A 12,643-nucleotide genomic window follows, 5' to 3' on the forward strand; every position below is an offset into this window, starting at 1 on the left:
GCTGGGAGTACCCTAAAGGACTTGGTGGGCAAGGGACTGGGTGAAGGGAGGGGATCTAACTGCATGCTCCTGTTGTTGAAGGTCTAGTAAAGGCAGGCAGAGAGGAGGCCAGACAATGGGACTCTGGGGGACAGCATGCCACTCAGGTCAGTTGGGTTTGCCCAGAGGATGACAATTGATTTCTGACATTTTTGAAGGTCAACTGATTTAGAAGTCAAACAAGTACTAAGTATAAAAAGTAGCTTAACCTAAAGAACAACAGCTACTTAACCTAAAACCTTTTAAAGTTGTCAAGGTAAGTGGACTGCCTGCCCCCTTCTTAGTCAATGGCTGGGGGTGAGGGGTTCCCTCTGAACTTAACAGTAAACATAATAGCACGTAAGAGGTGAGATGAACTATGAATAGAAAGCCTTCAGGTAGTGTGACAGCCCATGGGCTAAGAACACTTCCTGCTTTTCCCGGGACCAGAGTTAGATTCCTAGAACTTATATTAGGTGGCTCACCACTGCTCCAGTTCCAGGGAGGGATCTGACTCCCTCTTCTGGCCTCTGGTAGGACCTGCACACATTCTGTGTAGAAACACGTTTTTGGTTTTGGGGGGGGGGGGTTGTTTTTTTTTTTTTTTTGGTTTTGTTTTGTTTTGTTTTGTTATGGTTGTTTGTTTTTGGGTTTGGGTTTTTTTTTTGGTTTTTTGTTTTTGTTTTGTTTTTTGTTTTGTTTTGTTTTGGTTGGTTGGTTGTTTTGGGGTTTGGGTTTTTTTTTTTTGGTTTGGTTTGGTTTGGTTTTTTGTTTAATTGCCTGTCCTGTAATTGGTGTGTATGTATGGTCTTAAGAAGATTCATCCTTTCCAATTTTAGTGAGGCAAAGTCCCAGGGTGATAGGATGATTAGAAGTGACCAAAAGAGGAAAACTCAATGCTGGGTTGCCCTTCTTATAGCTATCCCTTCCCCTTCTTCCCTGTTACTATAAGGTATCTATGGAAAGGCCAGAGAGCACCTTTTCCAGCCTCAGTGCAGCCCAGGGTTAAAAGGCCCTGTTGTTCTAGCGGAGAGACTATAAGAAGAAATCCACTGAGAGACTTCTGGGAAAATGTTTCTCTGTGATACTCCTACTAATAATAACAATGTTGCTATCTAGAAGAAACAAGCTTACCTGTTCCCTGGGCAGAGGTTGAAAGGGGAAATTGAGATGCTGCAAAGCAAGTGTAGGCTGAGGCCAGTGTAATTTGAACTTCAGAAGAGCTGATATTATAAATGTGTGTTTACTCTTAGAGGGTGTCTTAGAGATCAAAGGGTTGCATCTAACACTTCAGACTGCCTCCAAACCAAACACCAAAGGAAATAAGAAACCAGGAGACAAGGTCTGGAAAAATAAAAAAGGGGAGAAAAGGGTCATATTCTCTGTGAAGAGAGTTGATAGTTAACATTTTGCTGAGGGAAGCTCCCCAGAGAGCAAGATTAGATGTCCTGTTTACAGCAAATATTGTGATAGATTTCATAAGTGTAGCTAGTGAGCTCTGTCAAAGAGAGTATACGGTCAAAACAAAAAATAATAAAATTTTGATCACTTCTTCAGCTTTTTCCACATAAAAGGGAACACCAAGAAGCCCCCTCCGAGGTGTTGTTTCAGCCTCTTAGATTTCCCTTTTCTGCCGCCTTCTGCATCCTGCTCTAGCTCAGCCAGTGGCAGTCAGTTTCACATGTCCATTCCTCACTGGATGCTTCCCATTCACCTTTGCCTTATGTCTTCCCTATTGATGCTAGTGTGCAAGACCCCAAAGATACACTCGTGTGTGTTATTCAAGAAGTACACAGCAATAAACACCCAGTGAGGAGAAGCTAAGTTCAGAGAGAAGAGCAAACTAAGAGTGTCGTCCCCTTTGTTACCTGGGAGTACTGTCAGATACACATGCATACAGAGAGACAGAGACAGAGACAGAGACAGAGACAGAGACAGAGAGACAGAGACAGAGGAGCTCTCCAAGATCAAAAAATCAGTTGCCCCTAATAAACACTCATGCTGCATTCTCCTCCTGTCTAACTCTACCTTTCCCTAACTCCTGCTATATTAGAGAGTTACACTGCTAACAACATAGGAGATCACAAGTCCCAGCCTCGGGCTCTGCTTTCTAAACAACACAGACTCAGAATATATTTGGTTGCTTTTGGTTTTGGATTGGTTTTGCTCTTATTTTTTGTTTGTTTGTTTGTTTGTTTGCTGTGCAACAAATGACCACAAACTTAAATGTGTGCTTATTCTTAAAGGATGCCTTAGAGATCAAAGGGTTGTGTCCAAACCAAACACCAAAGAAAACAAGAAATCAGGAGACCAAGTTTGGAAAATTTTAAATTAATTAAATTAAGAAATAAAAATTCTCTCTTCCAGTCTCTTTGGCCTCACTGGTAGAAGCAAGATGATGAAAGGAATGTCATCCTTTGGAAAGCGTCGAAATAAGACACCCACGCTGTGCCACCACCTGTGGCTCTAAGGCCTACCACCTTCAGGAGTCGAATTGTGGCAAATGTGGCTATCCTGCCAAATGCAAGAGAAAGAAACTGGAGTGCCAAGGCTAAGAGGCGAAACACTACCGGGGCTGGTCAGATGAGGCACCTAAAAATTGTCTATCGAAGATTCAGACATGGATTCTGTGAAGGAACACCACCTAAACCCAAGAGGGCAGCTGTTGCAGCATCCAGTTCATCTTGAGGATTTCAATCACTCATAAAATGAAAGCTCTGGTCTCAAAAAATATATAAAATAAAATAGAAATAATAAACAAAAATTCTATTTCATAGCTCCTGGTTTTGTGGGTCAGAAATCTACCAGTAGTTGGGTTTTTACCTCAGGTATAGGCTGAGTTGGAGTCTCATGAGTTGCTGAGAATATCCTTCCAATCTATGTGGGTTTGCCTAAACTCTGCTCCTTGTAGGACTGAGGTTGCCCATTCTCTTCTGAATACCAGCCAGGGTCTATTCTCTGCTTACTAGAGGCTACCTGTGTGCTTTTCCATGAGGGTCACTCCATCTTTAGAGCCAAAAAGAGTTCACTGAATCATGTTCCTGTTTTGGCAAGTCCCTCTGACCGCTCTGTTTCTGACTCTAGATCCAGTTATAACTGATGTGTTTCATTAGCAAAGGCCTACTTGCGTGACCTCTCATCTAGAAGTTTATTAATTTAAAATATTAGTTATGCTTTGTAATGTAACATAGCCACAAATTCTATCCACATTCAAATGGAAATGTATTATAGAAAGGCAAGGGGCTGGAAAGATGGCTCAGCGTTTAAGGGCAATGGCTTCTCTTCCAGAGATCCAGGGTACAATTCCCAGCATCTACTTGGTGGCTCACAACCATCAGCATCTCCAGTCCCAGTGATCCAAAGCCCTCTTCTAACCCTGTGTGGGCACTGAATGCAAGCAAAATACCCATATACATATAAAATAAAATAAAATAAAATAAAATAAAATAAAATAAAATAAAGCCAGGTGTGGTGGTTTGAATATAGCTCCACAAACTCCTGTGTTTGAATGCCTGGCCTGTGGGAACTGCACTATTAGGAGGTGTGGCCTTGTTGGAGGAAGTGTGTCATTGGGAAAATGGGCTTTGAAGTCTCTTAGTGCTCAGGATCCACCAAGTGTGAAATTTCAGACCCTCCTCCTAGCTGCCTGTGGAAGACAGTCTCCTGACTGCCTTTAGATCAAGATGTAGAACTCTCAGCTCCTCCAGCACCATGTCTGCCCGCACAACTACCTTGCTTCCAACCATGGTGATAATGGACTAAACCTCTGGAATGAAAGCCAGCCCCAATTAAGTGTTTTCTTTGATAAGAGTTACCTTGGTCATAAATGTCTCTTCACAGCAATAGAAACATTAACTAAAGGAGGTGGTTCATGCCTTTATTTCCAGAATTTAAGAGAGAGAAGAAGGCTGACTCTGTGAGTTTGAAGTCAACTTGGTCTACATAGTGAGTTCCAGGCTGTCTTAGGGTTTTACTGTTATGAAAAGATACCATTATCAAGGAAACTCTTTAAGGGTGTCTTAGTCAGAGTTTCTATTCCTGCACAAACATCATGACCAAGAAACAAGTTGGGGAGGAAAGGGCTTATTCGGCTTACACTTCCATACTGCTGTTCATCACCAAGGAAGTCAGGACTAGAACTCAAGCAGGTCAGGAAGCAGAACTTATGCAGAAGCCATGAAGGGATGTTCTTTACTGGCTTGCTTCCACTGGCTTGCTCAGTCTGCTCTCTTATAGAACCACGACTACCAGCCCAGAGATGGTCCTACCCACAAGGGGCCTTTCCCCCTTGATCACTAATTGAGAAAACACCCCACAGCTGGCTCTCATGGAGGCACTTCCCCAACTGAAGCTCCTTTCCCTGCGATAACCCCAGCCTGTGTCAAGTTGACACATAAAACCAGCCAGTACAAAGGGCAACATTTAATTGGGGCTGGCTTACAGGTTCAGAGGTTCAGTTCATTATCATCAAGACAGGAACATGGTGGCATCCAGGCAGGCATGGTGCAGGAGGAACTGAGAGTTTTACATCTTTATCTGAAGGCTGCTAGCAGAATACTGACTTCCAGGCAGCTAGGATGAGGGTCTTAAAGCCCATACCCACAGGGACACTTAATCTAACTGGTATTAGTAGACATCGAAGACAAGGAAATGGGATTTGCTATAGCTCTACAGACTCAAAATCACAGGAACAATTATGATTAAAATGTAAGAAACATACTTTCTGTTAATAATAGAGCTTGAAGTCTTACAAAATAAAATAACTGAGTCAATCCAACCAGCTTCTTATTCAAAACCTGCTTTGAAAGGCCTCTTCTAATTATCATCTCTCAGTAGCGTTTTCATGGTAGCAAGCTAAATGGCTTCCTAACCAACTATCTCATGACTTTTGGATTCCATGGCCATCAGGCTACCTCTGGAGCTATCCAGAGGTAGGTGAAGGCATCCAGACTGTCACCTTCTTGCTTTCCCTCGACAGAAAGCTGTCCTTCCTCTTCCAACACTATACTGACATCAGACCCTGCCATTCTAGAACATCAAAATCCTCCCTGATAATATTACATACAACTCCATGAAAACTCCTCTACAGGACCACCACTGGATTTTCAAAGACATAACACTACACCAATCAATTGTTTGTTTGTTTGCCTGTTGGTTTTTCAAGACAGGGTTTCTTTGTGTAGCCCTGGCTGTCCTAGATCTCCCTCTGTAGACAAGGCTGGCTTCAAATTCAAAAAGATCTGCCTGGCTCTGTCTCCTGAGTGCTGGGATTATAAGTGTGAGCCACTACCAAATGGCTTATTGATTTTATTAATAAAGGGAAGATGGTGAGAGGGTGAATGTTCAGTTTTCCCTAATCTTCAGAGTCCTTTCAGTGTTATGTCAAGGTGCAGGGAACCGTTTATGTAAGGGTCAGTTTATGTTTAGACAACACAGTGCTGACTAGAATATCCAGGAGGAATCAGCTAAAACATGGCCGATAATGGATATGGTGGTTTGAATTAGATGTCTCCCATAGTCCCGGGTGTTTGAATGTTTGATCCACAGTTGGTGATACAGTTTGAGGAGGGTTGAAAAATGTGGCCTTTCAAGCCTCCAGTCAGTCCCAGTTCAATCTCCTGGTTTAGCTTGTATTTTAAAATGTGATGGCTCAGCTTGCTCCTCTAATCACCCTGCTGTGATTGTAATGGACTTTATCTTTTACCATGAACCCAAATAAACTCTTTCTTCTAAAAGTTGCCTTGGTTCTGGTAACAACAATAGAAAAGTAACCAAGCACAGAACAGCTCACACCAGATGTCCAGCGAACCTCAAAAGTGAATGGTGATATAATTTGCTATATAACTATTACTGGTAGAATGCCACTGTTGTGTGGGTTCTATATAAATAGTTGGGTTTACTATTGCTTTGACAAAATGCCATGACCAAAAAGCAACTTGGGAAGGGAAGGATTTATTTGACTTACACTTTTATATCACTGTTGTCAAAGAAAGTCAAGACAGAAGTTCAAACAGATCAGAACATGGAGACAGAAGCTGAGGCAGAGGTCATGGAGGAGTGTTGTTTACTGTGTTGCTCCTCATGGTTTGCTCAGCCTGCTCTCTTATAGAACCCAGGACTACCAGCCCAGGAATGGTCCCACCCACAATGGGCGGGGCCTCCTTCATCAATCACTAACTAAGAAGGGGCCTTACAACCAGATCTTATTGAGGAATTTCCTCAAATGAAGTTCCCTCCTTTCAGATAACTCTAGTTTGTGTCATATTGACTAGCCAGGACATGTGACTTTGAGGTCAAAGGCCTGATCCTTGTCTTAGGCTTAATCTCAACCATCACCAGCCTACCTGTCTGGGTTTGTAGATAGGCATATGGTGGTTTGAATAAGAATGGCCCCCACAGGCTTAAAAATTTGAATGCTAGTACTAAGGAATAGTGCTACTTAAAAGGATTAGGAGGTGTGGCCTTGTTGGAGCAGGTGTGTCCTTTAGAAAACATGTGGCACTGGGGATGGGCTTTGAGGTTTCAAAAGCCCAAGCCTGGCCCAGAGGCTCTCTTGACTGTCTGCAAATATGGAAGTAAAATTATCAGCTCCTCCAGCACCATGCCTGCTGCCATTCTCCCCACCATGATGATAGTGATAGACCTTTGTAAGCAAGTCCCAATTAAATGCTTTCTTTTGCAAGAGCTGCCTTGGTCCTGGTATCCCTTCACAACAATAGAACACTAAGCAAGGTTAGTGGCTACCTTTGTGCTCCCTGTGTGTACTGTGATTCTAGGTGCCTGCATAGCAGCCATGGCTTTGAATAAATAAAACATGTTTGTGAGTCTTCAAATCCCACCAAAGCCCTGGACTCCCACCCTCCTCCTTTCCTGGAATTAAAGTCCATGCCTCACACAAGCTATTTAAAATCTATACTTCACCATTGTACCCAACTTTGTTCAAGCAGACGTCATTTAGATGACGTTACATGTCTATCCTGTAACATTGAATTTCCAGGTTATAAGTCCCTTAGACAACTTAAGCCAGATTTATATTTTATTTCTTGTCAAGGCTGACTCCCTCACATATCTACCATGTAAAAAATGTAAACTTGGAAGTGGAGTGCTTTGGGTTTTGTTTATCTTTAAACATGCATTTTTAATAGGGCAATTTATCTCGATCCATCTTTCTTATACTCTGCAAGTGAAGACTCCTTTCCTCTTCTAAATATCCTTCTTGCCCCAGACCTTCTTTCAACATCACCTATCAAGGACTGAGGCGTGACTCAGCTGGCAGAGAGTTTTTGTAGCATGTAGAAAGTTCTGGATTTAATGCTAGGCACATAAACCAGACATTGCAAGGCATGAAGATACACAGTTCTAAATTCTAGCTCTTGAGAGCTGAAAGCAACAGGATTATCCTCAGTCACAGAGCAAGTTCCAGGCAAACATGCGTTATATGAGACCCTATGAAGGAAAAGCAATGTGAGGGTTTGTATATGCTCGGCCCAGAGAGTGGCACTATTAGAAGGTGTGACCCTGTTGGAGTAGGTGTGTCACTGTGGACATGGGCTTTAAGACCCTCATCCTAGCTGTCTGGAAGTCAGTATTCTGCTAGCAGCCTTCAGACGAAGATGTAGAACTCTCAGCTCCTCCTGCGCCATGCCTGCCTGGATGCTGCCTTGTTCCCACCTTGATGATAATGGACTGACCCTCTGAACCTGTAATTAACCAGCCCCAATTAAATGTTATCCTTTATAAGACTTGCCTTGGTCATGGTTTCTGTTCACAGCAGTCAAACCCTAACTAAGACAAGCAATGACAGCATATTATTCAAAAACATAGAAGTAAATGTCAGAAAACTACCAACTTTTAAACTATTTCTCAAAGCATTCCAAAAAATCAAGATGTTAATGTTTTTAACCTTATATAAAAGGAAGATTACAAGCTGAGAATGGTGACTTGAAATACCAGCACATGCAAAACTGGTACAGAAAGATCTGGGGCAAGCCTGGGAGGGCTAATAGGGAGTTCCAGTCTGAGATACCTGGTGAGATTTCAATACCAACAAGCCTAAGGGTTTAGAAAATATAATTCAATGGTAGAGCACTTCTCTAGAATGTGTAGGGTCCTGGGTTTAAGTCTCAGAACAGATAGAGGATTGGGAGATGTGAAAATATTGGGTACAGTAATATTTTTAAAGCACTGAACATACTATTTACTTTTTAAAAAATGAAATTTCCAGGAAATCAGAGTAAATGGATTAAATGGGGAGGTGAATGGGAGAGCAAGGCAGAGGAAGAAAACTGGGGAGAGATCATTAATAGGAAACGCTTTTTGAAAAGACCTTTAGTTCCAGTACTATAAAACTCCCTAAAATACATATGTGTGGTGTTTTGAATGAGAATGGCCCTCATAGGCTGATATGTTTGGGTACTTGATTCCTAGTTAGTGGACCTGTTTGGAAAGGGTTTAGAAGGTATGACCTTGGTGAAGGAGGTGTGTCACTAGGGGTGGGCTTTGAGGTTTCAAAACCCCATGACACTCTGAGTTAGTGCTCTCTCTCTCTCTCTCTCTCTCTCTCTCTCTCTCTCTCTCTCTCTCTCTCTCTCTCTCTCTCTCTTTCTGCCTCACGTGTGTTGATAACATGTAATCTCTTTGCTGCAACTGCAGTGCCATGCCTGTCTGCCTGGTGTCATGCTCCTCACCATGATGCTTAAGTGTGGGTTAGTGGACTGTGCCACAAGACAGAAAACTTGGTAAGGTCCGGGTACTCTCATATCTGAGAACAGTAGGAATAAAGCATGCAAGTTGTTTCATCTGTCTTATAGAACTGAAACACTTTGGGGAAGAGAATTAATTCACTGTCAAAGTTTTCATTGCTGGAAGCTGCTTGAGCCTACCACAGTCACTTCCCATTCATTGATCCCAACTTCAACTTCTAGCTGCCCACTGCACCCCACTGGAAGAGACCGAGCAGCCCACCTTGATCCTACATCCCCTCCCCTTCAGAGAGCGCAACTCCAGCTGGGCCAGAATCCCACAGATCTCCACAGAGAGTTAACTGGCAGTTACATACTCTACTACCTTCTGAATGATGAGCTCCGAGTTAAATGTTTTTGGAATTATCATACAGTGGGTGAGATAACGCCCCAACTAGATGTCAAACACTAACAAATAAAACCACCCAGTACCAGAAATGGGTTACAGGTTTTTTTTAATGTTTTGGCCAAACATCACAAACTATTTGCCAATCCCATTGGTTATCCTCTACAACCTGACCCTTGAGTCACTGAACATGGAGAGATTGAGCTGGTGCTCAGTTGGAAGTGTCACCCATCCTGACTAGAACTCATAGTGCTGGAAGCTGCTACACAAGCTCCTGGGGGGCAGGAGGGAAGCAGTCATTGATCACACCCAGCTATGACTACAAGCTGCCATATCAAACTGCCTGCAAGATATATGCAGTAGTGGCACAAGTATCACTGAGTAAACAGCCACCTTTTGCTTGCAGTTAAAGCCTACTCCATGAGATGGAATCCACATCTGACAATGCTAAAGTGGCCAAGAACTACTAGATAGGTCATGGGAAAACCTACTACCTCCATTCTGTTTAGGAGCATAGCAAGTAAAATGACTCATAGTGACATAGGGTTATACCCATGGAGCAGAGCATCCCTCATCCCTCATCCCTCATCCCTCATCCCTCATCAGAAAAGCTTCTTTAGTAAATAGTCACTGACACAGAGACCCCAACAGGAAAATATTCAAAGAGTGAGAGATTCTGGAGAACTCATCTCTAAATGAGATAGCTATATCAAAACCCTCCCTCAAGGATCTATATGAAAGAGGAGGGAGAAAGAGTCTAAGAGCCAGAGGTGGGAACAACCCCAAGGAAATATTATTTTCCAGATAAAGCAAGGCCACACACACATAAATTCAAAAAGACTGGAACAGTATGCAGAACTTCAAGCTAGTCCAAGACCTATCACAGAGAAGGGGAAGTGGGAACAAAGCCCCACCCCTACCCAAGAAGCTATTTGCAATTGTCAGCTGATGGCAGAGAAGTAAAGTCAGCTTCGTTCAGTGGAGGAACACTGGCTATATCAACCACAACCCAAAGTAGGCCCTGTGGTCAGGAATATCTAGTCAACACAAGATAGACTCTTTTGGGATAGGGTAGTTTATATATTTTTCATCATGTTTTGGGGGTTTTGTGTGTCTGTGCTGGGGTTTGTTTGTTTTTTTTAAGAAAAAGAATATGAATTTGAGGTAAATGAGTTGGGGGATAAGGGAGGGGAAAGAATGTGATCAAAATGTATATACATGAAAGCTCAATTTTACAGGCAGTTCCAGAATCACAGTATAAAAAAGCATCAACAGCAAATTCATCTGTTTCCCCAATAGAAGAGAGGAGAGTGCCAAGCTACACTCTGGAGCGCAAAGTGCAGAGTCCGCTGAGACTTAGGAATGGGCCCACCTGCCAGTGTTCTCATTCCAGGATCACTGCCCAAAGCCTTGGCAACTGTGCTCAGCTAACTGAATTCTTTAACTCGGCATAGGATTCCGCCTGGCTCCAAATGTGTGTTCCTCTTTGAAAGACTCTGGTGTATATGAAACTAAACCCACAGGGCAGGGGTTTTTTTCCCTCCAACATTAGCGCTTTGTTAAAAAGAATGTATTAAATGACCACATTTTAACTTAATTCAAGGCAATCATGCAAACGTTTTGAGAAAAGTCAACATTACCTTGACCTCTGAAGCTATTAAGGAAAATTAACCTGAAAATATAAAGCCACGTTTACTTCTTTAAAGACAGTGTCTGAATAGCTATGCTCTGGAGAGTCAAAATCTCAAATGTAGGGCTAGTCAAATAGAAGAACATACAGAAGAAAGTAGTTAGAAACAAAACCACCATTGATCTCTTAGGAAGACATGCTGGATACCATTTTCTACTGTCCGTGTATTGTGTAGGGACTTTGTACTCCACTGTTGGAATAGATTAGTGCATTTCAAATGAAAAACAGAGTGGACGGGCTTGAGAGATGGCTCAGTGGTAAAGAGAACCGGCTGTCATTCCAGAGAACACAGGTTCAATTCCCACATGGTGGCTCAAAATTATCTGAAACTCCAGTTCCAGGGAATTTCACACCCTTTTCTGGCTTCTTTTGTCATAGGTCATCAGATCCATGTACGGTCCACAGACATACATGCAGGCAAACACTGATATGCAAAATATCAGTTATATTAATGATAGCTTAATAATAATAATTTTTAAAAGAACCAAATGGAATAACTGACACTCACTTAGAATTGTGGAAATTAAGTGCCGATATGATATGATACGATACGATACGATAACCAAAAGAGGCATTATCAGAAAGAGAAAAGTGACCTGAGAAATAGGGTGCAATGGAAGTAGAGGGGTTCTCATAATCAAAGTATATTTTATGCATGTATGAGATCATCACATTGCAACCCAATACTATAGATACTAGTAAAATTGAATAAAATGTCTCCAGCAACAAAAGCAAGCCCAGGTTTTCAAGGTGTTCAGGTCTCAGGAAGCCCTTGGGTTCTGAGCAGAGCTGAGCAAGGCCTATCTGTACTTCAGCTTACACTTGCTTATTGAGTGCAATAGTGGGTAGATCCTCTTAGCTACTCTAAAATTACTTTTTTGTGATTCCAGGGAGCAATTCACCCAGTTACATGAAAATAAGATACAGAATAAATAATTTTGAATTAAATAGGAATAATCTAAATAAGCATGTTAGGGACACATCGTCACAGTGTAATGGCAAAGCTGTGTAGTGATGCAATTTCTGGCTTTAGTTTGAAAAAAATACCACTGTACCTTTGAGTGTTCTTAAAGCAAAAAGATGCAGAAATGATAGTGTGGAAATGAATTTTGGCTTTGATTGTTATTTATGTAAAACTTCTAATGAAGATGCACGTTGAAGATGAGAGTCCAGAGCTATTCTGAAAGACTTGGAAAAGGCATCTTTAAAACCGAACCTTTTCTAAATGAGACCTAGGGGCCGGAGCACAGCTCAGTGGTAGCGCGGGAGACCTTTGGTTCTATCCACGGTACACAGGAGAAAAAATAAAAAATAAAATGACAATACATAAGGACAGTGCAAGGTTATAGGATTCCAGGCAGAGGAAACAGACGTGGGAATGCGAGCAGCTCAGGAAGCATGCGGTTTATTTAAAAACCGGGAGCAGCTGAGCACAGCTGTAACCAGAAACTGAGAGTGACAGGCAGACATGGAGATAAAAGGGCATCCTTTTATCCTTGGCCCGGAACATTTGTTTAGATGCACAGAAGTCCCTAGAGAACAGCACACTGTATTTAAAAAAAAAAAAAAAAAAAAAGCAAAACAAAGTTTGACTAACGGCAGCAGATGTAACAGAATTCTAGGGGTTTTGTTTTGTTTTGCTTTGCTTTGTTTTGTTTGCCCCCTGCTAATAGATTTTAGTGAAGAATTGTCTGCATTCTTTAGTGAAGCTAGTGTCTCTGTAAATGTGGTACTGCTAGGGCAGAAATATAAAAAGTTCATCAGTAGGGCAGAAATATAAAAAGTTCATCAGTAGTCAGGCATGGTGGCGCACACCTTTAATCCCAGCACTCGGGAGGCAGAGGCAGG

General features: G+C 42.1%; 1 pseudogene; it reads left to right on the forward strand.

Annotated features, from left to right (window-relative positions):
• The first annotated feature begins 2,413 nt into the window (after positions 1-2,413).
• LOC110293755 lies at positions 2,414-2,706 on the forward strand (annotated as a pseudogene).
• The last annotated feature ends 9,937 nt before the right edge of the window (positions 2,707-12,643 follow it).

Source organism: Mus caroli, chromosome 4, assembly GCF_900094665.2.
Source record: "Mus caroli chromosome 4, CAROLI_EIJ_v1.1, whole genome shotgun sequence".
Classification (NCBI taxonomy): Eukaryota; Metazoa; Chordata; class Mammalia; order Rodentia; family Muridae; genus Mus; species Mus caroli.